General features: G+C 45.3%; 1 long non-coding RNA gene across 3 annotated transcripts in view; it reads right to left on the reverse strand.

Moving 5' to 3' along the window:
* Positions 1-27,869, reverse strand: part of LOC135033758 (uncharacterized) — a 138,288-nt gene that overhangs the window by 64,851 nt on the left and 45,568 nt on the right. For all 3 annotated transcript variants that reach the window (XR_010229107.1, XR_010229113.1, XR_010229101.1), the window contains exon 2: positions 21,994-22,237. This is a non-coding gene — a long non-coding RNA (uncharacterized LOC135033758). The remainder of the gene's footprint in view (positions 1-21,993; positions 22,238-27,869) is intronic.

The raw sequence follows: 27,869 nt of genomic DNA on the forward strand, positions 1-27,869 counted from the left end.
ACAAAATGGATTCCCAGTATCCCCTAGGATGCAAGAGAAAATAGGATTTTAATTACCTACTGGTAAATCTTTTCTCGTAGTCCATAGGGGATACTGGGCACCCACCCGGTGCTTCGTTCTTCCTGCACTGTTACTTGGTTAAGTATTCTGGTTTGCTCAGCTGTTGCTGTTCCTGTTTCCAGTTTGGTTAGCATGGCTTTCCTCTTGTTATGGTTGTGCTGGTTCATAATCTCACCACTTTCCTTATCTATCCTTCTCTTAAAGTATGTCTGTCTCCTCGGGCACAGTTTACTAGAGAGTCTGGTAGGATGGGCATAGAGGGAGGAGCCAGCACACACTATCAATTCCTTAAAGTGCCCATGGCTCCTAGTGGACCCGTCTGTACCCAATGGTACTGAATGGATTCCCAGTATCCCCTACGGACTACGAGAAAAGAATTTACCGGTAGGTAATTCAAATCTTATTTTTCTTATCCTACTGTATCTTTCTGTCTACCCCTCTTTGCCTGTCTCCCCCGCCCCTATACCCCTGCCCTCAGTCTCTCTCCACCTATCCACCCCACCCCCAGTCTGTTCCCCCTTCTTTCCCTTGTCTCTTTCTCTCCTGCTTTTACCCTTGCGGTTTATATTGGGTAACTCCACAGCACAGAGTGCATCACAATAGGGGGTTCTGTCGTACAGATCTCTGACAATGCTAAATTCCCTTGTCGTATAAACAACCCTTTATGAAGCTAAGAACACTGTACGCTGTTTACTTAAGAAGTACCGTAATGGTACGCTAGTTGCGTAACGATCGCTCAGCCGTAGGCTAGACGCTCAAGCGTCACGTTCGCTCACGGCCCAGCGATCGCAGGACACGTTATTGGCTATGACTAGAGTAATGATTCGCTATGGCGTAGCGGACGCTCGAGACCACGAGGAGATCACCAGCGGCGCAGACGCTCACAACGCTATACCTTTATGTCTAAACCTTATACCAAAGAAATACACAGAATACCTTAATGTGAATACAGGGTGTAAGTGCAACCTTGTGTAACCTGACTAACTACAAAGCTGCTTGAGCGTCACCGACGCTCAAGTGAACACTTAACACTATAGAAAATACACAGATACTGGTTTAGGTTCCAAAGCCTATTAACTGTATTATATCTAGTATACTTGTAAAAAGGGGATAACAGTACAAATGATACACTACAATATAACAGAGACTTCCTAACCACAGAACTAAACAATACTATCTAATACAATACAATACTAGTCTAGGGGAGATACGAGAGAGAGAGAGAAGGGAAAGAGAGAGAGGGAGACGGAGAGAGATGAGAGAAATTGGCTCACAGAAAGACAATGATAACGGAGAGAAACTTACGCACAAGGGTAAACGATCGCATGCGCCTGGACATCCAGCACCCGATCTTCAGCAATGAGAACCGTTGAAGAGTGAGAGCTGGATGTGGTCGGCCTGCCTATTTATGCCCCACACACAATGCAATCCTACAGTCCCTACAATCCCATTGTCCATTGGACGTCGGAATTCGGCCCTGCATCATAACAAAAGGTCATAGGTTGATTCATACAGGTGGGCTGTGACGATTTCAAACAGCTCAGGTGGGTGGGGAACTAGGTTTCCCGCCGCATACCTGAGTATGAGTAAATAGTAGAAATGGACATAAACTTCTTATGTCCATAACTATTCGCACGAGCGATTAATACGCTCCAAACCAACACCGGAATATTGCTAATTAAATACTCTTCCGATGGGTACCAAACACTGCTGTATGATTCCTGTTAGACCCTTCGTACGATACAAAGAGGGATTCCTTAGCTCAGGGACCTTCTATATTAACCAAACTTTCAGAAACTATCAAAGGGACCATGATCTATAAACTACATTAATTGTGAAAATATGTAACGAATGAGTCGCACGCTACGACTACATAAACTCTACCGTAAATACGCATACCGCGCCTGCGAGTGCACGCTATTGCGGGTATGCGCCTTCACGGGAGAGCGTACGCATGCGCAGCACGGACCAGTGTGCGGTGCAAATATGGCAACGTGCATAGAGACATTTTTCTGACTTTGACAGTCCACCCTTTGGCAGTCAATAATAACTGCCACAAAACATTTAAGGAGAAAAATGCAAGTCAGGGGTTAATTGATTTCCATGGTTGGGTAAGGGAGGAGAGAGGAGAAGGTGTGAAGAGGGTATGACCTAGTGAGATAGCAGAAGCATGTGTGTATGAATCCATGTTTGGAGGGTCATGTATCATCGTGCCGTACGTGTGGTAAATCAAGCTTCGAGGTATTGCGAAGTATACATTTGAATTCCTTCTTATCCTGTGGTACAGGTCTGTGGATGGGCTGTCAAACTTTACCGAGCTCTTTTCGGATTTTGAACAAAATGGGGAGCACATTTTAGTTGATGATACATGAATGGGGGAGGTATGTGGTTGCTGATATCTGTGCCTGTATTCCCTATCGTCTATGTGTGTCATTACCTGAGGGTTGTAGAGATGAAGATAAAGAACACTTATGGAAAATGCAATGATATTCTATGTCAGGGAAATGTACATCTGTCGTCGAAGTTGTGTTCGGTATCTGTTGAGAGTCGTCTTCTTTGCGCTGTATTGCTCCTTGGGCATGAGCAAATAGCTTTGTCTGAGCCATCAGATTTACAAAAAATGTTGGGCTAGCGTGAGTTTAAAAGTACTAGGGAAACTGGGGATCCATGGCAAAGTTCATCAAGTGTCCATATTTAAAGTTGTCAAATCTTCTTCTTTGGTCAATCCGTTGTCTGTATACATCTCGTCTCGTCAGCTTCCTCGTCCAAGGGGGTCTTTGTATCTTGGAGAAAAGCAGAGAAACAGGTGAAAGAAACGGACCGTATAATCGCATTTTCATCACATCCTGGTTTCTATCATTGGGTCATAAATCAAATCCAGGTTAATTACGGTTTCCTCACTCCTCAAGCTCATCACTTTTGTACTTTGTTTGCCCCTCATTAAAGCCTGCCCGCATCTAAATATCAATCCAATCGATATAACGACACCCAAGATACATAGTAGAAACTTTCCAACATCCATTATGACTCCTTGAGCCCAGTCCCCCAAACCGGAGAACCAATTTCGCGGGTTCAACCATGACACCCAACCAGTCAGCTCATTACCTACAGCAGCAAGGGTGAGATTGTGTTTTCGGCGAAATTCCCACTTTAATTGGAGAATGTCGTCCATCTTTTGGTCTATGACCTCTACCGGATCCTCGGTGCTATTTGTGATATAAGTGCAACACTTTATGCCGTACTGTGTTGCCAATGTAACACAATATCCGCCTGTTACTGCTGTAAGATAATTAAGAACCATCCTATGCTGAACTAGTTCCGTTTTGTAAGCTTGAAGTTCTCTTCCAGTGTATCTAAACGTGTCATCATACATTTCAGTGATATTATCTAACAAATTGGCGAGTGCGGAAATGTATCTATAATTCATCACTCCTCGAGCGGTACGAGTGAAATCTAACGCTACCAGAACCTGAATCCCGGTGGATTCATGGATAAGATCGGAGGCCGGATGCTCTAACCTTTCTGACAGTTGTCTTTTAACTCGGTGCTCGTAATGAGTGTGAGTATAAGGAGCTTGGGCACCACGGTGTATGTCCTTCATTTTGTCATGTGTAACAGTCATCACTTCAGGCAATACTTTTCCAATATAACACAATCCTTCAGAGTTTGGGGCAAGCCACTTGTACGCCTTTCTCCCGCATATGAAATATGCATCATCGGGGAGAACATATGGGACGGAGAAGGACATGACCATGTTACAAACCTTCCAGGTGAAATCTCCTGACCCTAATTCTTCCATCTGCCTAATGCACGTATCAGTTTGTACGATATGTGCACAGTATCCTGGTGATACCTCTCCAACTCTAGTAATCCTATTTCCTAAGGTATATCGATACCGAAAAGATTTTCCTCTACTGGCTATGTGGCGTACCAGCTCTGTATCTGTAGGCATTCTATCTGCTCTGTGTGAAAAGGTCATGGTAAGGTTGCTCCATGACACTTCCCAATTTCCCGGTTTTCTGGGATTGGAGATATTGAAACATAAGAGGGACCTATCCACATGGTATTGGTGGAGCTTCAAACTAGGAGGGCTGGAGATATTAAACCTCCGGTCCACCGGTCTCCCACCACTTAGCTCAAGTACCTCCCCTAACGTTAAAGGAAATGGTACTAGCCCTGATTTGCTATGACCCTGAGGTACTTGAGAGCATACCCAACAATCTGTTTGGTTTAACACATTACCCACTAAAGAGTGATAGTCACTCAATGGATGCCGGTCTATATGGATATTAAAACTAGATTGGCATTTCTTTATGCATCCATCTTCAACCAGATTATCACAGAGCCTACAGATACAATTTTCTTCAGCTAACAATCCATCACAATTTCTTCTATCGGATCGTTTTCTGATACTCGCCTTTGCTTGTTGGTTTGGTTGATCTTGGAAAACTACGCCTCCATCATCATAATCGGAACCCATTCCAGAACCTCTCTCGACCTCTATGGTACTCTCGCCGGAACAGACTGCTCTGGTCAACATCATGGTTAACATCAAAATCCGGATCACAGTCTCTTGGGGCAAGTCCATCTTTGAGGAGGAAATAGAGAAGAATGAGAAGGGGGAAAAAAGAAATTTCAAGGAAGAGGGGATGGGAAGTGGAGAAAAACAATAAAAGGGAGAAGGGAGTCGACAACTGCTTTCGGTCTTCAAGGCTCAGGTGCCGCCTCAGTCCTCCTGGAACAGACACTCTAGTGATACAACCTCTACCGTCTGTTCCTTATCGCGGGACTTCTCTGGATCAGCAACCTTTTTGCAGTGGGATGAATGGACCCAAGTCTCTCTCTCAGCCACCTTCAATGCTGTGGTGCTAGTCAATAAGACCTGGTATGGTCCTTCCCATCTATCAATAAGACAACCTGAGCGTAGAAAATTTCGTATCATTACATAATCCCCAGGTTCAATGTCATGACAATTACTATCTGGTAAATCAGGAATCATCAACTTCAGATTATCATTTTGATTCCTCAACTGCTTACTCATGTTAATCAAGTACTTTACAGTTACTTCATTGTTACATTTCAAATCATCCTGAGGGTTAATCATGACATGCGGTTGTCGACCAAACAAGATTTCAAAAGGAGACAGATTAAGAGGGGAGTGGTTCTGATGCTATACAAAACAATGGGTAAAGCTTCTGGCCACGTCAATCCTGTCTCTGCCATTACTTTACTCAATTTATTTTTAATAGTGCTGTTCACTCTTTCGACCTTCGCGCTCGCCTGTGGACGGTACGGAGTGTGCAGCTTGCTATCAATTCCCATCAACTTACACATTCCTTGAAAGACATCACCTGTAAAATGGGTACCCCTATCACTTTCAATGATTCTAGGGATACCATATCTACATACAAATTCCTGCACAATTTTCTTAGCCGTAAACATAGCGGTATTTGTAGCTGCTGGGAAAGCTTCGACCCAATTCGAGAAAACATCTATACAAACAAGTACATATTTCAAATTTCGACATGGGGGTAATTGAATGAAGTCAATTTGTATTACCTGGAAAGGGCCGCCGGCAGGTGGGATATGGGATGGTTCTGTAGGTATTGCTTTTCCAATATTCTTTCTCAGACAGGTAAGGCATGACATTGCTCTTTTACTCGCATGAGAGGAGAATCCTGGGGCGCACCAGTATGCTCTTACCAATTTGCACATCCCCTCCTTGCCTAGATGAGTCAGCCCGTGAGCTGCTTCAGCCAGACATGGAAGGTATGCCCTGGGGGCCACTGGTTTACCATGTCCATCCGTCCAGAGCCCTGAGGACTCCTGGCCATATCCCTTTGCCTTCCAGACTGCTCTCTCCTGTGTGGAACACAAATTCTGCATCTCACACAACTTTTGTGTGTTGATGGTATTAAATACCATCAGTTGTGTGGTGTCTGTCTGTATGGGGGTAGCAGCTGCAAGCTTTGCGGCTTCGTCTGCTCGGCTGTTACCAAGGGATACTGGGTCTTGGCTATATGTATGTGCTTTACATTTGATAACAGCCACTCTGTCGGGTTCCTGTATCGCTGTTAGAAGCCTTTTTATGTGAGCTGCATGCGCTATCGGTGTACCAGCCGCCGTCATGAAATTTCTGAGCCGCCATAGGGCTCCGAAATCATGTACTACCCCGAAGGCGTATCTAGAATCGGTGTAGATATTGGCTGACTTACCCTTAGCCAATTCACATGCTCTGGTTAGGGCGGCCAGTTCAGCAACCTGGGCTGAGTGAGGTGGACCTAGCGGTTCCGCTTCTATGGTGCCTTGGTCATCTACGACTGCGTATCCAGTACACAAGTCTCCCGAGTCTGACTGTCTATGACAACTACCGTCCGTGTAGAACGTTAGTTCTGCATCTTCCAGTGGGTTGTCACTGATGTCAGGCCTTGCGGTAAAATTTTGGGTCAAATATTCCATACAATCATGTGTATCTCCCTTTGCATTAAATCCTCCTTCCCCATCACTCTCACCTTCCACCCTTTGTGTCTGACCAGGCACACCTGGGAGAAATGTTGCAGGATTTAATGCGCTGCATCTCCTTATGGTGATGTTTACTGGGGCCATTAATGCCAATTCCCATCTTGTAAACCTTGCTGATGAGACGTGTCTGGTTTGGGCAGAATTCAATAAGGCAGATACCGCATGCGGTGTATGGATTGTGAGGTTGTGGCCTAGCACGACATCTTCGCTTTTTGTCACTAGCAATGCTATCGCCGCAACGCTACGCAAGCATGTGGGGAGGGATCGCGCTACCGTGTCTAGCTGGGCGCTGTAGTATGCGACTGGCCTGCTGGCGTCACCGTGTTTTTGGGTTAGTACACCTGCTGCGCACCCAGCACTTTCTGTTCCGTATAGTTCAAAGGGTTTCCCATAGTCTGGCATACCTAGTGCTGGTGCCTGCGTTAGGCACTGTTTGAGTCTCTCAAATGCTGTTTCGGATTCGTCTGTATGCGAAATCCGGTCAGGTTTGTTTGAAGAGACCATTTCCTGCAAAGGTAACGCCAATATGGAAAACCCTGGGATCCAGTTACGGCAATACCCACACATTCCTAAAAACGTCCTGATCTGTTGCTGGGTTTGTGGCAGTGTCATGTCTCTAATGGCTTGGATTCTATCAGCGGTCAGGTGTCTCAGTCCTTGTGTTAGACAGTGTCCCAAATATTTTACCTTAGTTTGGCATAATTGTAACTTGTCTTTGGAAACCTTGTGACCTGTGTCTGAAAGATGAAACAGGAGCTGTTTCGTATCCTTCAGAGATGCTTCCAGTGAATCTGAACACAGTAATAAATCGTCCACATACTGTATCAATACTGATCCACTGTCTGGTTGGAAAGACTGTAAACAATCATGCAAAGCCTGAGAAAATATACTTGGACTATCTATGAAACCTTGGGGTAGCCGAGTCCACGTGTATTGGACTCCTCTGTATGTGAATGCAAACAAATATTGGCTGTCAGGGTGCAGAGGTACCGAAAAGAAAGCGGAGCAGAGGTCAATAACAGTGAAAAATTTGGCAGTGGGAGGAATTTGCATTAGGATGACAGCTGGATTAGGCACTACGGGGAACTGACTCTCAACTATTTTGTTAATCCCCCTTAGATCCTGCACTAGCCTGTAACCCCTCCCCCCACTCTTTTTAACAGGGAAGATGGGACTATTGGCTGTGCTGGACGTTCTTACCAGAATGCCCTGTTGTAGCAAGCGTTCTATTACTGGGAAAACTCCTAACTCCACCTCTGGCTTCAGAGGATACTGTGGGATTTTTGGAGCTATCCTACCATCTTTTACTTGTACAACTACTGGAGCTACGTTTGCCATTAATCCAGTGTCCTGTCCATCTTTTGTCCAAAGTGACTCTGGTATCTGAGATATCATCTCTTCTACTTGGGATGGATTCCTATTTGTCATAATGGAATGTGACATTAATTTTGATGGGGAGTCTAACATGTCTCGTACCTCCTGAGCGTGATTCTCAGGAATGTCCAAGAATACACCTTCAGGAGTACAATAAATGACGCAACCCATTTTACATAGTAGGTCTCTCCCCAGGAGATTAGTTGGTGCTGATGCAGCCAGCAAAAAGGAATGCTTGGTATGCAAAGGCCCTATTGTAATCTCGGCTGGTTTGCTAACAGGGTAGTGCTGGACTACTCCTGTTACTCCCATGGCTGGAACTGTCCTACCAGTGGTTCTCATGCCCACTGTCGAATTTATCACTGACTTGGCCGCCCCTGTGTCTACAAGAAAGTTTAAAGTTTTACCAGCTACATTGATTGCAATCTCTGGTTCGCTTCCAAGACTGGCAATCAATTTAACTGGCTGCAGATTACAGGTGTGGCCACACCCCTATTGGGTATGCTGACCTCCCTGAATCCCATTGGCAGCAACTACTTGTGGGGGAGTTAGCTGGGAACTACCAGAGGCCTGCCAGTCTCTGTTCGGGGGATATCTTTTTGTTTCCCCTGTATGTGGCTCAAAACTCCGCCTCTGTGGACCCTGCTCCCAATGTCGTGTGTTGTGTTGTTGTCTAGGGGGTTGAAAAGATCTTTGTACATTCTTTGTTCTACATTCTCGTGCAAAGTGTCCCGGTCTGTTACAAGAAAAACATGTTATTACACTTGCCTTACCCACAGGATTCGGTGGTACATACGCAGGCTGCCTTGTGGTCAGCGCCTGTATACTTACGGACATCAACTTATCACTTTGCGACTCCCTGTGTCTAGTGATGTTTTTGTCGTGATCAACAGCAGCCTCTCTCAAGGTGGACACTGACAGACCTCGCCAACATGGTTGTGTGGTCTGTACCCTAGCTTTTAATGTTTCTTTCAAACCATCCATCAGTACAGATACTGCTACTTCTCGATGGTTTGGGTTGGTCTTAATGTCTTCTATACCAGTGTATTTTGCCATTTCTGATAGTGCCCGGTGGAAATATTCTGCTGCCGTTTCGGACTCCTTTTGCTTAATGGAAAATATTTTATTCCATTTAACAACGGCTGGGAAATACTCCTTTAGCTGTAAATTTATCCTTTTTACATTATCCTGGTCGTACACATCTGTAAGCGGTACATCTTTATCTAGTCCACAATCAGCCAAGAATTTAACTGAGTCGACATTGGAAGGTAAGCAAGCTCTTAGCACTATCTGCCAATCCTTATTATTAGGCTCTAAAGTGTTTCCTAGATCCCTGATGTATTTTTGGCTTGCCACTAAATCTTTTCTGGGGTCTGGGAATTCAGACACTATGGTCCTCAATTCCATTCTAGTGAACGGGCAATACATGGCAATGTTCCTGACGGGTGTGGCTCCTGATGCATCTGTTTTCCCATTGGGAACTACTATCACCTTTACAGGAGCAATTCTAACAGCCTCATTCTGCGTAGATTCTACAACTTGTGGTGGTACAATTGTTTCAGTGTAATGCATGGTGCCGTACTTACCCGTTGACACGACCTCACCTATCCCTCCGCTAGGGGCCTTAACTAATCTCGTGGGTGGTGCAGTTCCTACTGTGGTTTCTGATATGGTGGCCGCTAGAGAGAGCGCTGAAATTGTTGCCGAATCTTCTTCTTGATCACACTCCTGAGGAAGGTTCAAAACAGGGTACATCTTGCACGGGTTAATACTTGCATGAGTTATTTGGTTAACATCATTAACATTTACAGGGTTACTAAGAGTTTGTGTTTTACAACCCAGTGCGTTTCTCTCCGTAATCAACTTCTCTCCTGCAATGTATGGTGGAGGTGGAGCTGTGGCTATCAGCTTCCTGACTGCCCCAGATCCCGCCGCCAGAGCCAAACCTCTCTGTATCTCACCTTCCTGGTGCCATAACTGTAAGTAATCATGATGCTGAATTCGTCTCTTTGTTGATTTTACGAGACATATCCTCCTCCTTAAATTTTGTAACACGTCTGGACTGAAGCTACCTATTCTTGGGAATTTGTCCCTGTCTTGTACAGTCATTCTCTCCCATTCATCACATAAAGATTCTGTGTGACTTCCGTATTTTTCACACATTACATATCGTGCCGACCCAACTGGTCGGTTCACAGAATCAACCTGAACCAGGGTTGATCGCCCCCTACCTGAGCAACTGGCCCCCATAGTCTGCAGGTGTTGCTTAGTCCTCCTTGGATTTCTGTATCAAGGTTTTCAGCAAGCCTTTACAGACAACCAAATTACTCCACAGTAGGCCGGCGGTGGCGGTTTACCGAGTACCCCACTCACTCGCCCACCTCGACCAATACGACCTGATCACACCGATATGGTGCTGGCGTACTCGATACAGGGCCCCTATGGAACCTTCAGTTTACTGGAACATATGAGGGTTACCCGCAGGACACTTACTCTTTCCAGTAAAGGTGGGGTTGTTAGATAGTTCCTGAGTGACCAGCGAACTTCCCTTCCAAAAATAAAAAATTACACAAATCACGTCAGAATGTACAGATAGCGTTTGTGACCACTTTACTCTAATGGTATTAGGTCAGATTACTAACTACTGCACACAATTACGTGTGGTCCAATCGTTCAGTACACAAGCACTACTTGTTATGTACTGAGAGATCAATGGAATCGATGTTTCCGGCCGCGATTCCTTCAGCAAGAGCTTATGGCCTATATGGGTTCTGCACCAACACCCCAGGCGTTGTGCCACTGGACTTTTATAGCGGACCTCTTTAGTACCTTACGACCTCCTGGTCTTGTTACCTTCTGTTAATGACCTCCTGGTCTGTTACCTTATGGTCCGCTATACTCTAATGCTCAAATATTATTTAACCAGGGATGCCTCCCTAGCCACCGTATATGTCACTTACACGTGTGTCCCTTGACGAGTACCCGACTTTCCTTTTGGTTCCACCTTAAAGTTATATAAACTTTTGTATACAAAACCACACTCACTCAACACATGTACACTTTTGTTTCTATATCTATTTCTGCGCAGAAATTGTCTTCAGTCCAACAGTGTTACTAATTAGGAGCAGGATCTGTTAAGCTAAATTTCAGATTTTCCAAAAATAGATTTGCGTTATTTACCGCGTCGCGTTATTTACCGCTGTGCGTTACTTATCGCCTTTGCGCTAATTCAACTTTTCGTGACTTGAGCTACGTGGGCGTAACCAGACGCTACGTTGCGTAATGTACGCTGCGTGCGTCTGCCGTTTGGATTGCGTACGCAAGTCTTTTGTTAGGGACACGTGTACGCAAAACAAAGATCCACCGTAACACAATTTCTACCTTTATCAATGTAGATGATCCCTGATCATCTACCGCACCCCACACTGACTGTCTTATCTCCCAGACAAGCCGTGTGTTGGTCTATACTTTAACTATTACCTCTACTATGAAATAACAGCAAATCTCTTTTTGCACTTTCTATCAACTATAAAACTTGGCAAACAGGAATAGTGATATACGAAATTTGAAAAAGAAATGCAGATAAATGTATGCGTGCGTGTATACGCAAGACAGAAGAGAAATAAAACAGTTTTAAAAGACACAAGCGTTTTGTTCTTACTTCCGGTTCCCGAATTCCTTCAGCACTCTTTATCTAAGCGAAGCAGACGCTTATCCAATCAGCACTGCAAGGAATATGATCCCACCCTTTGCTGATGGATAATGTCTGCTGATCTACCTAGTGCAGATATGAGAAGGATAGGACGAGCCCCCAATTGACAATGCTAAATTCCCTTGTCGTATAAACAACCCTTTATGAAGCTAAGAACACTGTACGCTGTTTACTTAAGAAGTACCGTAATGGTACGCTAGTTGCGTAACGATCGCTCAGCCGTAGGCGAGACGCTCAAGCGTCACGTTCGCTCACGGCCCAGCGATCGCAGGACACGTTATTGGCTATGACTAGAGTAATGATTCGCTATGGCGTAGCGGACGCTCGAGACCACGAGGAGATCACCAGCGGCGCAGACGCTCACAACGCTATACCTTTATGTCTAAACCTTATACCAAAGAAATACACAGAATACCTTAATGTGAATACAGGGTGTAAGTGCAACCTTGTGTAACCTGACTAACTACAAAGCTGCTTGAGCGTCACCGACGCTCAAGTGAACACTTAACACTATAGAAAATACACAGATACTGGTTTAGGTTCCAAAGCCTATTAACTGTATTATATCTAGTATACTTGTAAAAAGGGGATAACAGTACAAATGATACACTACAATATAACAGAGACTTCCTAACCACAGAACTAAACAATACTATCTAATACAATACAATACTAGTCTAGGGGAGATACGAGAGAGAGAGAGAAGGGAAAGAGAGAGAGGGAGACGGAGAGAGATGAGAGAAATTGGCTCACAGAAAGACAATGATAACGGAGAGAAACTTACGCACAAGGGTAAACGATCGCATGCGCCTGGACATCCAGCACCCGATCTTCAGCAATGAGAACCGTTGAAGAGTGAGAGCTGGATGTGGTCGGCCTGCCTATTTATGCCCCACACACAATGCAATCCTACAGTCCCTACAATCCCATTGTCCACTGGACGTCGGAATTCGGCCCTGCATCATAACAAAAGGTCATAGGTTGATTCATACAGGTGGGCTGTGACGATTTCAAACAGCTCAGGTGGGTGGGGAACTAGGTTTCCCGCCGCATACCTGAGTATGAGTAAATAGTAGAAATGGACATAAACTTCTTATGTCCATAACTATTCGCACGAGCGATTAATACGCTCCAAACCAACACCGGAATATTGCTAATTAAATACTCTTCCGATGGGTACCAAACACTGCTGTATGATTCCTGTTAGACCCTTCGTACGATACAAAGAGGGATTCCTTAGCTCAGGGACCTTCTATATTAACCAAACTTTCAGAAACTATCAAAGGGACCATGATCTATAAACTACATTAATTGTGAAAATATGTAACGAATGAGTCGCACGCTACGACTACATAAACTCTACCGTAAATACGCATACCGCGCCTGCGAGTGCACGCTATTGCGGGTATGCGCCTTCACGGGAGAGCGTACGCATGCGCAGCACGGACCAGTGTGCGGTGCAAATATGGCAACGTGCATAGAGACATTTTTCTGACTTTGACATCTCTATATCTAATTTTTCAGGACGGGGTGTTTTTCAGAGTAAACCCTCTTTTTAGCTTAAGGTGGTACCTAAGTTCTATTTTATATAAGACATTGTGATCTTGGCATTTTACCAAAATAATTTTTTGTATGAGGAGAGATCTCTTCACTTTTTTCAATGTTGTTAGCTCTCTTAAGATTTACTGTAGGTCAGTAGAACTCTTGAGCATTGGAAAACACAAACCTGCATGGAAGCAAAAGATTTTAGATGGATAACTTTGGGTATTTAACAAGTTTTACATTGGGGTAAGGAAGATTGTTCCCACTGAGAAAGCACACGTTACCAGATTCGTTAGTACATCCTAGGTGATTTGATATGGGCTTCGGCTGCGCAGCAGTGTCGGGAAACTATCTTGTCCTTACACTTGCCTTTAAAGATGCCTTAAGCCCTATACACACTAAACAAGTCCCCGCCGATGCCGATATTGGCGGTGTCGGGGTGCCGGCATCGACAAGTGCATACACACTTGCCGATGCCAGCGGGGAAGGGTGCGATGGCGGGGGGGGGGGCAGTGTCGGGGGGAATGATGCAATGCCCATGCTGACAAGGACCTCTCTCGTCTCTACATGTTCAGACGAGAGAGGGGGCCGTAACACTGCGCGGGAGCGCACATCATTAATGACATTGAGTGTACACACTACACAAGATTGTAAAAGATCTCGCTCAGATTGGCCCTTCAGAGTGGGATCTTTTACTTTCTCGTCTAGTGTGTATGGGCCTTTAGTTTGGAATGCAATGCAACTGGAATGCAACTGTTGGGCATACCCACTTACAGGAGCAGATTTGAGACTTCGCCAAGGTCTAGTGTCTCCCATAATATGATGGAGAAAACAGGATTTATGTTAAATATAGGTGTTTGTTTTCTAGAAGTCAATATGTAGACACTGTACACCAGCCTTTATGATTTAGTTCTCCTGTTTGACATGTTAACAGTCTTTGGGACTGTTCTTTCTTTTCTTTAAGTTTCAGAGAACATGACTTAATGTATGTACTGTATATAAATCCTTTTTGCTATTTTAAATAAAATATTTTAACAAAACTGGCCTCCACCACCCCTCATTAGATGGCCATTCACACTCCTTGTTTAGAACTTCTTAATCATCATTTGGGGGGATACTGAAGGTCAAAAATATAGAGGCTAAGAAACCAGTTTGCACGCTAAAAACAATTTATATTAACAATGTCATTCAAATATTATATCCATCAGAAAAAACAAGAATGCAGGTAGATGAAAGTACATTTACATAGCAGAAGGTCCTAACAGAACTTCAAAACTAAAAGTGGATAAATCAATGGGGCCAGATGGGATACACCCAAGGATACTAAAAGAGCTAAAAGATGTGCTGGTGACGCCTTTAACATAATTATTTAACCAGTCACTAAATACAGGTGCCATTGCAGAGGACTGGAAAAGAGCAAATGTAGTTCCACTGCACAAAAGTGGAAGCAAGGAAGAAGCAAGTAACTACAGACCAGTAAGCCTTACATCAGTAGTAGGGAAAGTACTAGAAAAACTATTAAAAGAAAGAGTTGTGGAATATCTTAAATCAACAACTTACAGGATTCAAAACAGCATGGATTTACTGGTGGGAGATCATGCCAAACACATCTTATTGACTTTTTTGACTTTGTGTTGAAAATAATAGATCAAGGTGGAGCTGTAGATGTAGCATATCTAGACCTTAGTAAGGCATTTGACACTGTCCCACATCACAGACTGCTAAATAAACTTGAAAGCATAGGGGTGGATTATAAAACAGTTAAATAGATAAGAACCTGATTGCAGAATAGGAAACAGACAGTTGTAGAAAATGGAGTGCAATCTATGGAAGGAAATGTTACCAGTGGAGTACCCCAGAGATCTGTACTTGGACCAGTCCTCTTTAATATCTTTGTTAGTGACATTGCAAATGGTATTGAAGGGAAAGTATGCCTTTTTGCAGATGATACAAAGATATGCAACAGGGTAGACACACTGGGAGGGGCAAAACAAATGATTGATGACCTAGGTAGACTTGAGAAATGGTCAAGAACGTGGCAACTACAGTTTAATGCTAAAAAAATGCAAAGTCATGCACTTGGGTCTCAAAAACCCAAAGGCTAAATATAGTATCAAGGGTACTATAATGGAAACTACTGAGAAGGAAAGGAGTCACTATTTCAAGTGACTTAAAGGCAGGAAAGCAATGCAACAAAGCAATGAGAAAGGCAAGTCAGATGCTTGGTTGCATAGGGAGTGGAATCAGTAGCAGGAAAAAAGAAGTAATAATGCCACTATATAAGTCATTGGTACGGCCCCATCTGAAATACTGTGTCCTGTTCTGGAGACCATATCTCCAGAAAGATATAAATACATTAGAGAGTGTACAAAGAAGGTTAACTAAAATGGTGCATGGCCTACATCACAAAACTTACCCGGAAAGGCTAAAAGATCTTAACATGTGTAGTTTGGAGGAGAGAAGGGAAAGGGGGGACATGATAGAAACTTTCAAATACACCAAGGGTCTTAACATAGTTCAGGATGGAAACATTCTTCAAAGGAAGAGAAGTATTAGAACTCGAAGACATACACTGAAACTGGCGGGAGGCAGGTTCAGGGGAAATTTAAGGAAAAATTACTTCACAGAAAGGGTAGTGGATAAGTGGAATAGCCTCCCATCAGAGGTGGTAGAGGCTAAGACTGTAGAGCAATTTAAACATGCTTGGGATAGGCATATGATTATCCTTACAAAGAATTAAGGTTCAAAAAGGGTCGAGATTACCTAAATGATAAAATAAAAGGGGCTGACTAGATGGGCCAAGTGGTTCTTATCTGCAGTCAAATTCTATGTTTCTGTGTTTCTATGTAACACTCGGCACATTGCAGGGATGGGCTCCTCCTGTCCCTGTGGGTGCCAGATGATAAATCCTGCAGATATACGTCGTGATTCTCTAAGGAAGTTTTCATATAATATGCAGTATCCACACCAAGATAGAATTATAGTCCAAATGTATAGGTTTAAAATAAAAGTAATTTATTAAAAAATTTGCTCAGTCTTCAATAAAAAATTATTTCCTTCAATAAAAACTTTTCCATTCAGCAACAAGGAAACATTAAACAGAGTTCATCGGTATAGGCTTCAGCCTTTTTGATGTTACATACGTAAATGGGGAAAGTATCTCACCAGACCTGTCAGACGCCTGATGTATTACGGTGTAACTTCCATCCCACAGGTACTGCAGTTACCTGTGCTGGTTAGATCTCTCCACCGCTAGCTGTCTGATCCCCCCAAAACGTTTTCTGCTGATGCTGAATCCTCCGCTCCGACTCTGTTCAAAATTTTGAACTCGTTCCCGGCTATAGAATTGTGACCAGGTCCTCATATGGCCGACGCATTTCTACCCTTTCAGGGTCTTTGTCACGGCATCTTGAGCAAATTTTTTAATAAACGACTTTTATTTTTTACCTATACATTTGGACTATATTTCTATTTTGGCGTGGATACTGCATATTATATGAAAACTTCCTTAGAGAATCACGACGTATATCTGCAGAGGTGGATTTGCTCTTGAACAGCGCTGTGTTTTATTGCTGGGTTGTTGTTTTTTTGTACTATATATTCGTTTTTATCTGCAGGAAGGATGGTCTGCAGTACCCAGTTTTAAACAGCTGCAGTTTATTTGGTGAAGCGCTTGAAAGAAGGAACTCCTTTCTGTGTGTGATTAGATAATAAATCCTGCCAATGTGATCACATTGTGCAATTCGATCTTGGGTGGTAATATCACACACAGATCGCATTTATCAATGATAAATGGTCCGCATAGCGGTTAAGTCATCAGTTGGCACTACTGTACATGCCAGAATGTGGTGCCACTGATCTTATAGTGGGGTAGTATGGGGACCCCGAGTAGGGTGGTGGGCCTGAATACAGAATGTTTTAGGCCCCATCCACCGATGTAGCAGGTCTGACAGAGCTCCCTAACAAGATGGAGGTCCTGATTCTTAAAGGGTCAACTGTCTTTGGGCATGGTAGCGGGCCTGAATACCAAAGGATACAGTCACTGCCGGACAGCAGCACATCAGCGGGCATGGGCCCTCATTCCGAGTTGTTCGCTCGGTAAAAATCTTCGCATCGCAGCGATTTTCCGCTTAATGCGCATGCGCAATGTCCGCACTGCGACTGCGCCAAGTAAATTTGCTATGTAGTTAGGAATTTTACTCACGGCTTTTTCATCGTTGTGGCGATCGTAATGTGATTGACAGGAAATGGGTGTTACTGGGCGGAAACTGGCCGTTTTATGGGCGTGTGGGAAAAAACGCTACCGTTTCCGGAAAAAACGCAGGACTGGCCGGAGAAACGGAGGAGTGTCTGGGCGAACGCTGGGTGTGTTTGTGACGTCAAACCAGGAACGACAAGCACTGAACTGATCGCAGATGCCGAGTAAGTCTGAAGCTACTCAGAAACTGCTACGAGGTGTGTATTCGCAATATTGCGAATACATCGTTCGCAATTTTAAGATGCTAAGATTCACTCCCAGTAGGCGGCGGCTTAGCATGAGCAAATCTGCTAAAATTCACTTGCGAGCGAACAACTCGGAATGAGGGCCATGGTTTCAGCGATGATCTGCCACCAAGTGCACAATGGCAGTTGGCTTTGTAGAGAGTATGTGTGCATACTCGCTGCTGCATTTTGAAAAAAGGCACCATGAGCAAACCACCCAGGGCTTGCCACGATGCAAATCCAAGATGGCTACTGTTATCCACTGTTAGTTTGGCATGCCCATCCAAAGGAGCAGATTTGAGATTTCTCTGAGGTCCAGTGTCCCCCATATTATGATAGAAAAAAATGGATTTTTGTTCTTATGTTAAATTATTTTCTAGTAACCCATTTGCGGGCACTGCAAACTTAGCCTTTATGGTTTATTTCTCCTGCTTACCAGGTTCAATTTTTTGGGGATTGTTTTTTCCTCTCTTTTTTTCAGAGAAAAGAACTTAATGTAAGCACAAAAATCCCTTTGCTCTTTTCTGGCCTCCACCACCCCTAAATAGCCGGCCAATCACTCTCCTTGTTTATCATTTTTTTTATCAACCTGTGAGGAACACTGGAGGTTAGGGATCTAGGGGCCCATTTATTTGGCGTAACTATCGAGGGTGCAGGGGGTGCAGCTGCTATGGGGCCCGAGATGTTCCAGGGCCCCACAGCTCCCTCCTGTACCCATTCAACTCTAAAGCCCATGGCTCCTCCCCCGCGAGTAGCTGGTACGTGACATGCTCCCAGCCCACAGCGGCTGTCCCCCTCCCTCCGCTGATGCCGGAGCTGCAGTACTTTGGCTGTAGAAAGCAGAGAGCTGTGAGGCCAGGGGGAGGGCTGCCCTCAGCCTAACTCATCCTCTGCTCCCTGGCAGATCCCTGGACACCCACCAGGTACTCCCTGCTGCCTCTCTGTCCCTACTCCTGCTACTTCTCTGTCCCTTCTGCTACCTCTCTGTTCCTACTCCTGCTACCTCTCTGTCCCTACTCCCTGCTGCCTCTCTCTGTCCCTACTCCCTGCTGCCTCTCTCTGTCCCTATTCCTGCTATCTCTCTCTGTCCCTACTCCTGCTACCTCTCTGCCCCTACTCCCTTCTGCCTTTCTCTGTCCTTACCCCCTGCTGCCTCTCTCTGTCTCTACTCCCTGTTGCCTCTCTCTGTCTCTACTCCTGCTACCTCACTCTTTCCCTACTCCCTGCTGCCTCTCTCTGTCCCTACTCCTGCTACCTCTCTGTCCCTACTCCTGCTAGAAAGCCGTGAGGCCCGGGAGAGAGGGCTGCCCTTAGCCTAACTCATCCTCTGCTCCCTGGTAGATCCCTGGACACTCGCCAGGTACTCCCTGCTGCCTCTCTGTCCCTACTCCTGCTAAGCCTCTCTGTCCCTTCTGCTACCTCTCTGTCCCTACTCCTGCTACCCCTTTGTCCCTGCTGTCTCTCTCTGTTCCTACTCCTGCTACCTCTCTCTGTCCCTACTCCTGCTACCTCTCTGTCCCTACTCCTGCTACCTCTTTGTCCCTGCTGTCTCTCTCTGTTCCTACTCCTGCTACCTCTCTCTGTCCCTACTCCTGCTACCTCTCTGTCCCTACTCCCTGCTGCCTCTCTCTGTCCCTACTCCTGCTACCTTTCTCTGTACCTACTCCCTGCAGCCTCTCTCTGTCCCTACTCCTGCAACCTCTCTCTGTCCCTACACCTGCTAGAGAGCCGTGAGGCCAGGGGAGAGGGCTGCCCTCCGGCTGACTCATCCTCTGCTCCCTGGCAGATCCCTGGACACCCGCCTGGGCTGACTCTGCTGCTGCTGGCTGTTTCCAATGAAGCAGTGTCCATGGAGGAGCTGGGAGTGCTCCATTTGCAGATACGTGGTGGAGGTCTGGTCCAGGGAAGGAAGAGGGAGGGTGCGGTGGTGGTACAGGGGAGCTCCCCATGTACCTCTGTGTCCTTACTTCCTGCTGCCTCTCTGTCTCTATTCCTGCTTTCTCTCTCTGTCCCTGCTCCTGCTACCTCTCTGTCCCTACTCCTGCTACCTCTCTGCCCCTACTCCCTGCTGCCTCTCTCTGTCACTATTCATAGCTGCCTTTCTCTGTCCCTACTCCTGCTACCTCTCTGTCCCTACTCCCTGCTGCCTCTCTCTGTCCCTACTCCTGCTACCTCTCTCTGTCCCTACTCCTGCTAACTCTCTCTGTCCCTACTCACTGCTGCCTCTCTGATCCTACTCTATTCTGCCTATCTGTCCCTACTCTCTGATGCCTCTCTCTGTCCCTACTCCCTGATGCCTCTCTGTCCCTACTCTATGCTGCCTCTCTCTGTCCCTACTCCCTGATGCCTCTCTCTGTACCTATGTCCCTGTTGCCACTTTGTCTCTACGCGCTGGTGCATCTTTCTCTCTATGTCCCTGCTGCCTATCTATCTGTCTCTATGTCCCTGCTGCCTCTATCTGTCCCTACGTCCCTGCTGCCTCTATCTATCTCTATGTCCCTGCTGCCTATCTATCTGTCCCTATGTTTCTACTGCCTGTCTGTCACTATGCCCCTGCTGCCTCTCTCTGTCCCTACATCCCTGCTGCCTCTATGTCCCTGCTGCCTCTCTCCCTGTAGCTATGCCCCTGCTGCCTATCTATGTCCCTTTGTCTTTGCCGGCACTCTCTCTGTCCCTGCTATCTCTGTCTGTCTCTGAGTTCCTGCTGTTACTCTCTGTGTCCATTTTCGCCACTCTCTCTCTATGTCCCTGTTGCCACTCTCTCTCTCTCTCTCTCTCTCTCTCTGAAAATCTGAGTTGGTGTTGCACATAAACATTTTGCTATGGGGTCCACAAAGTTCTAGTTACGCTCCTGACAACTGCTATCTATGATACCTGCTGCGATACTTCCCGCCCGTAGCTGCATCCCCCATAGGTTTCAATGGGGGATGCAATACTGCCAGATTTACCAATATCTGGAATGCAAAGCATTCCAGATAAGCCACCACAGCAATCATTGTAGCCTATAGGCTACACTTTGCATTTGCAGCTGCTAGAGGGTTCCCCCCAGAACCTTCATTGAAAATGGCCACTGTGCATGTTCGGTCAGTGGGGGACCGGGCATACGCAGACTCAGCACATCGCAGGGAGGTGCTCCTTTCAGATTATATCGCACCCAGATCGCATTGAAAATGCGCTCAATGATAAATGGGCCTCATAAAAGTTAAGCTATCAGTTGGCATTACTGTGCATGCCAGAAGGTGATGCCACTGATCTTGTAGTGGGGTAGTATGCTGACACAGAGTAGTGGCCTAGTGATGTTATATGGTAATCGTGACAGTTTAGCCCCACCCCTATGCAAATAGTGCCCAATCGAAGCAGCTTTTTATCCTGATGGGGGCCAGAGCCTAATGGTGGGATTACCCCTGTCGCCGCCCACCTGCTTCTCCTCCCCGGGAATCTCACAGAGAAGAAAACTTCTAAATTGGTAGGTATGCTCTAAGGTGGCCGGGAGGCATGCATCATGTACTCCCAGCCACTCTAATCCTGACACCCGCAGTGAGGACATAGATCATACGAGTTTTGGGATGGAGCCATTGGGTCAGGACCATAGTCCCTGCTCTGCACAACTGCTGTCTGATATTATTGAAGCCAGCCCATTTGCATGTATGCATATGTATCTTTCTATGTACAGTATCTATCTATGTATTTATCTATCAGACTATCTATCTATATATCTATCTATAGTCTCTTATGCCCGGCACTTACTTGTCCCTCCCCCGCATTGCAGTTACATAGCAACAATCCCTTAATCAATCAATCAATCAATCAACCAATCAATCTATCTATCTCTCTGTCTGTCTGTCTATCTCTATCAATCTATATCTATCTATCTATCTATCAATCATCTATCTCTCTTTCTATCTCTCTGTCTATCTATCTATCTCTCTCAATCTATATCTATCCATCTATCTATCTATCTATCTATCTATCTATCTATCATCAATCTCTCTATCTATCTATCTATCTATCTTTCTTTCTATCTCTCTGTCTATCTATATCTACAGTATCTATCTATCTATCTATCTATCTATCTATCTATCTATCTATCTATCTATCTATCTATCTAGAGCTTGAATTTTATATAGTAATTTTATTTGTTATAGGAATAGGTATATAATTATAATTAACAGTTATCTATAGATTAGTGCGAGGCTCCAAGGTTCGGTTCAGCAGCAGAGTGGTAGTGAGGACGGGCTCCTGAAGATTGAAGAAGCACAGACGACATTGGAAATAATTAGAAATAAATTCAGCAACCTTACCTTGATGTTTTTTAAACAGGAACAATCAAAGGGCCGCAGAGAAGTGGTGGGCAATGTTCTGCCACATCAAAAGGCAACAGGGCTCATGGAGGAGGCCAAAAGTATGTTTCGGCAGGAAGGGCTATACGCTCTAAAAGGAGAAGCCACAGAATTCTTCCTGGTGGCAGCTGAACAAGTTCAAGGATGATCCTGCAGGTGGCAATAGATGTGCCAACGTCAGGTGTGGCAGTGACGCCTCAGATGGCTGTAGAGAGAAAAAATATCAAACATTTATTTTCTATAAAGAGGAATTACCCTTACATACTTCAGCCAGAATTCATTTAACCTGAGAATATATTCGTAACCAGTGATACAGAATATAATGAAATGAAAATGTTATCTGGCCAGCCAGCAGTGTCTACATTACTATCTGCATCTCTTATTATGAAATATCTTATTCACATTAAGAAAAGTCACATTCATCACCACCAAATAAGGTGTTTTATCTTCTGACTGCAATATCTACAACAAGTGTCAATGCCTCAGTAAGAAATGAGCCATAACAGCTTCACTATTTTTAGCCAATTCTATACTTTGCAGACAGCAGACTAACATAAGATTCCCTTGTATTAGACACAAGGGGGGAGATTTTTAAATTGATGAATATTTGCAATGATTTTTACAAGGATTTTTATGAAGCTGATGTATGAAAATCAGCCAGAAAACACATAGCTTGCTCTGACTGGCAAGATTATTGTGTTTTCAAGATTATTATTACCATATATAAAGAGGACTTGGACTACTGCTAAATTCCTTTTATAAAGCTGCCCTGAGCAGCAAAACATGTCAGGATACCTGTGTCTATCTGCAGGAGATTGGTGCCCAACTAGGGGTTACTTTAGAAGGAGCTCAACCTACTTTTTGGACTGTGTTCCAAAATTAGTGATGTGCACCGGACATTTTTCGGGTTTTGTGTTTTGGTTTTGGATTCGGTTCCGCGGCCGTGTTTTGGATTCGTACGCGTTTTGGCAAAACCTCCCCGAAGATTTTTTGTCGGATTCGGGTGTGTTTTGGATTCAGGTGTTTTTTACAAAAAAACCCTCAAAAACAGCTTAAATCATAGAATTTGGGGGTCATTTTGATCCCATTGTATTATTAACCTCAATAACCATAATTTCCACTCATTTTCAGTCTATTCTGAACACCTCACACATCACAATATTATTTTTAATCCTAAAATTTGCACCGAGGTCGCTGGATGACTAAGCTAAGCGACCCAAGTGGCCGACACAAACACCTGGCCCATCTAGGAGTGGCACTGCAGTGTCAGGCAGGATGGCACTTAAAAAAAATAGTCCCCAAACAGCACATGATGCAAAGAAAAATGAAAGAAAAAAGAGGTGCAAGATGGAATTGTCCTTGGGCCCTCCCACCCACCCTTATGTTGTATAAACAAGACATGCACACTTTAACAAACCCATCATTTCAGCGACAGGGTCTGCCACACAACTGTGACTGAAATGACTGGTTGGTTTGGGCCCCCACCAAAAAAGAAGCAATCAATCTCTCCTTGCACAAACTGGCTCTACAGAGGCAAGATGTCCACCTCCTCCTCATCATTCGATTCCTCACCCCTTTCACTGTGTACATCCCCCTCCTCACAGATTATTAATTCGTCCCCACTGGAATCCACCATCTCAGGTCCCTGTGTACTTTCTGGAGGCAATTGCTGCTGGTGAATGTCTCCACGGAGGAATTGATTATAATTCATTTTGATGAACATCATCTTCTCCACATTTTCTGGAAGTAACCTCATACGCCGATTGCTGACAAGGTGAGCGGCTGCACTAAACACTCTTTCGGAGTACACACTGGAGGGTGGGCAACTTAGGTAAAATAAAGCCAGTTTCTGCAAGGGCCTCCAAATTGCCTCTTTTTCCTGCCAGTATACGTACGGACTGTCTGACGTGCCTACTTGGATGCGGTCACTCATATAATCCTCCACCATTCTTTCAATGGTGAGAGAATCATATGCAGTGACAGTAGACGACATGTCAGTAATCGTTGGCAGGTCCTTCAGTCCGGACCAGATGTCAGCACTCGCTCCAGACTGCACTGCATCACCGCCAGCGGGTGGGCTCGGAATTCTTAGCCTTTTCCTTGCACCCCCAGTTGCGGGAGAATGTGAAGGAGGAGCTGTTGACGGGTCACGTTCCGCTTGACTTCACAATTTTCTCACCAGCAGGTCTTTAAACCTCTGCAGACTTGTGTCTGCCGGAAAGAGAGATACAACGTAGGTTTTAAATCTAGGATCGAGCACGGTGGCCAAAATGTAGTGCTCTGATTTCAACAGATTGACCACCCGTGAATCCTGGTTAAGCGAATTAAGGGCTCCATCCACAAGTCCCACATGCCTAGCGGAATCGCTCTGTTTTAGCTCCTCCTTCAATGTCTCCAGCTTCTTCTGCAAAAGCCTGATGAGGGGAATGACCTGACTCAGGCTGGCAGTGTCTGAACTGACTTCACGTGTGGCAAGTTCAAAGGGTTGCAGAACCTTGCACAACGTTGAAATCATTCTCCACTGCGCTTGAGTCAGGTGCATTCCCCCTCCTTTGCCTATATCGTAGGCAGATGTATAGGCTTGAATGGCCTTTTGCTGCTCCTCCATCCTCTGAAGCATATAGAGGGTTGAATTCCACCTTGTTACCACCTCTTGCTTCAGATGATGGTAGGGCAGGTTCAGGAGTGTTTGCTGGTGCTCCAGTCTTCGGCACGCGGTGGCTGAATGCCGAAAGTGGCCCGCAATTCTTCGGGCCACCGACAGCATCTCTTGCACGCCCCTCTCATTTTTAAATAATTCTGCACCACCAAATTCAATGTATGTGCAAAATATGGGACGTGCTGGAATTTGCCCAGATTTAATGCACACACAATATTGCTGGCGTTGTCCGATGTCACAAATCCCCAGGAGAGTCCATTTGGGGTAAGCCATTCTGCGATGATGTTCCTCAGTTTCCGTAAGAGGTTGTCAGCTGTGTGCCTCTTCTGGAAAGCGGTGATACAAAGCGTAGCCTGCCTAGGAACGAGTTGGCGTTTGCGAGATGCTGCTACTGGTGCCGCCACTGCTGTTCTTGCTGCGGGAGGCAATACATCTACCCAGTGGGCTGTCACAGTCATATAGTCCTGAGTCTGCCCTGCTCCACTTGTCCACATGTCCGTGGTTAAGTGGACATTGGGTACAACTGCATTTTTTAGGACACTGGTGACTCTTTTTCTGAGGTCTGTGTACATTTTCGGTATCGCCTGCCTAGAGAAATGGAACCTAGATGATATTTGGTACCGGGGACACAGTATCTCAATCAAGTCTGTAGTTGCCTGTGAATTAACGGTGGATACCGGAAACACGTTTCTCACCGCCCAGGCTGCCAAGGCCTGAGTAATCCGCTTTGCAGCAGGATGACTGCTGTGATATTTCATCTTCCTCGCAAAGGACTGTTGGACAGTCAATTGCTTACTGGAAGTAGTACAAGTGGTCTTCCGACTTCCCCTCTGGGATGACGATCGACTCCCAGCAGCAACAACAGCAGCGCCAGCAGCAGTAGGCATTACACTCAAGGATGCATCAGAGGAATCCCAGGCAGGAGAGGACTCGTCAGACTTGCCAGTGACATGGCCTGCAGGACTATTGGCTTTCCTGTGTAAGGAGGAAATTGACACTGAGGGAGTTGGTGGTGTGGTTTGCAGGAGCTTGGTTACAAGAGGAAGGGATTTAGTGGTCAGTGGACTGCTTCCTCTGTCATCCAAAGTTTTTGAACTTGTCACTGACTTATGATGAATGCGCTGCAGGTGACATATAAGGGAGGATGTTCCAAGGTGGTTAACGTCCTTACCCCTACTTATTACAGCTTGACAAAGGCAACACACGGCTTGACACCTGTTGTCCGCATTTGTGTTAAAATAATTCCACACCGAAGAGGTGATTTTTTTTGTAATTTGACCAGGCATGTCAATGGCCATATTCGTCCCACGGACAACAGGTGTCTCCCCGGGTGCCTGACTTAAACAAATCACCTCACCATCAGAATCCTCCTTGTCAATTTCCTCCTCAGCGCCAGCAACACCCATATTCTCATCCTGGTGTACTTCAACAGTGACATCTTCAATTTGACTATCAGGAACTGGACTGCGGGTGCTCCTTCCAGCACTTGCAGGGGGCGTGCAAATGGTGGAAGGCGCCACCTCTTCCCGTCCAGTGTTGGGAAGGTCAGGCATCGCAGCCGACACAATTGGACTCTCCTTGGGGATTTGTGATTTAGAAGAACGCACAATTCTTTGCTGTGCTTTTGCCAGCTTAAGTCTTTTCATTTTTCTAGCGAGAGGATGAGTGCTTCCATCCTCATGTGAAGTTGAACCACTAGCCATGAACATAGGCCAGGGCCTCAGCCGTTCCTTGCCACTCCGTGTCGTAAATGGCATATTGGCAAGTTTACGCTTCTCCTCAGACGCTTTTAATTTTGATTTTTGGGTCATTGGATTTTACATGCTCTCTACTATGACATTGGGCATCGGCCTTGGCAGACGACGTTGATGGCATTTCATCGTCTCGGCCATGACTAGTGGCAGCAGCTTCAGCACGAGGTGGAAGTGGATCTTGATCTTTCCCTATTTTACCCTCCACATTTTTGTTCTCCATTTTTTAATGTGTGGAATTATATGCCAGTATCAATAGCAATGGCCTACTACTATGTATACTGCGCACAACTGAAATGCACCACAGGTATGGATGGATAGTATACTTGACGACACAGAGGTAGGTAGAGTAGTGGCCTACTGTACCGTACTGCTATATATTATATACTGGTGGTCAGCAAACTGTGCAAAACTGAAATGCACCACAGGTATGGATGGATAGTATACTTGACGACACAGAGGTAGGTAGAGCAGTGGCCTACTGTACCGTAATGCTATATATTATATACTGGTGGTCAGCAAACTGTGCAAAACTTAAATGCACCACAGGTATGGATGGATAGAATACTTGACGACACAGAGGTAGGTAGAGCAGTGGCCTTCTGTACCGTACTCCTATATATTATATACTGGTGGTCAGCAAAATTATGCACTGTACTCCTACTATATACTACAATGCAGCACAGATATGGAGCGTTTTTCAGGCAGAGAACGTATAATACTGGTGGTCACTGGTCAGCAAAACTCTGCACTGTACTCCTCCTATATAATACTGCTGGTCCCCAGTCCCCACAATAAAGCAGTGTGAGCACAGATATATGCAGCACACTGAGCACAGATATGGAGCGTTTTTCAGGCAGAGAACGTATAATACTGGTGGTCACTGGTCAGCAAAACTCTGCACTGTACTCCTCCTATATAATACTGCTGGTCCCCAGTCCCCACAATAAAGCAGTGTGAGCACAGATATATGCAGCACACTGAGCACAGATATGGAGCGTTTTTCAGGCAGACAACGTATACTGGTGGTTACTGGTCAGCAAAACTCTGCACTGTACTCCTCCTATATAATACTGCTGGTCCCCAGTCCCCACAATAAAGCAGTGTGAGCACAGATATATGCAGCACACTGAGCACAGATATGGAGCGTTTTTCAGGCAGACAACGTATACTGGTGGTCACTGGTCAGCAAAACTCTGCACTGTACTCCTCCTATATAATACTGCTGGTCCCCAGTCCTCACAATAAAGCAGTGTGAGCACAGATATATGCAGCACACTGAGCACAGATATGGAGCGTTTTTCAGGCAGACAACGTATACTGGTGGTCACTGGTCAGCAAAACTGCACTGTACTTCTCCTATATAATACTGCTGGTCCCCAGTCGCCACAATAAAGCAGTGTGAGCACAGATATATGCAGCACACT

The sequence above is a fragment of the Pseudophryne corroboree genome, chromosome 2, assembly GCF_028390025.1.
Source record: "Pseudophryne corroboree isolate aPseCor3 chromosome 2, aPseCor3.hap2, whole genome shotgun sequence".
Taxonomy (NCBI): domain Eukaryota; kingdom Metazoa; phylum Chordata; class Amphibia; order Anura; family Myobatrachidae; genus Pseudophryne; species Pseudophryne corroboree.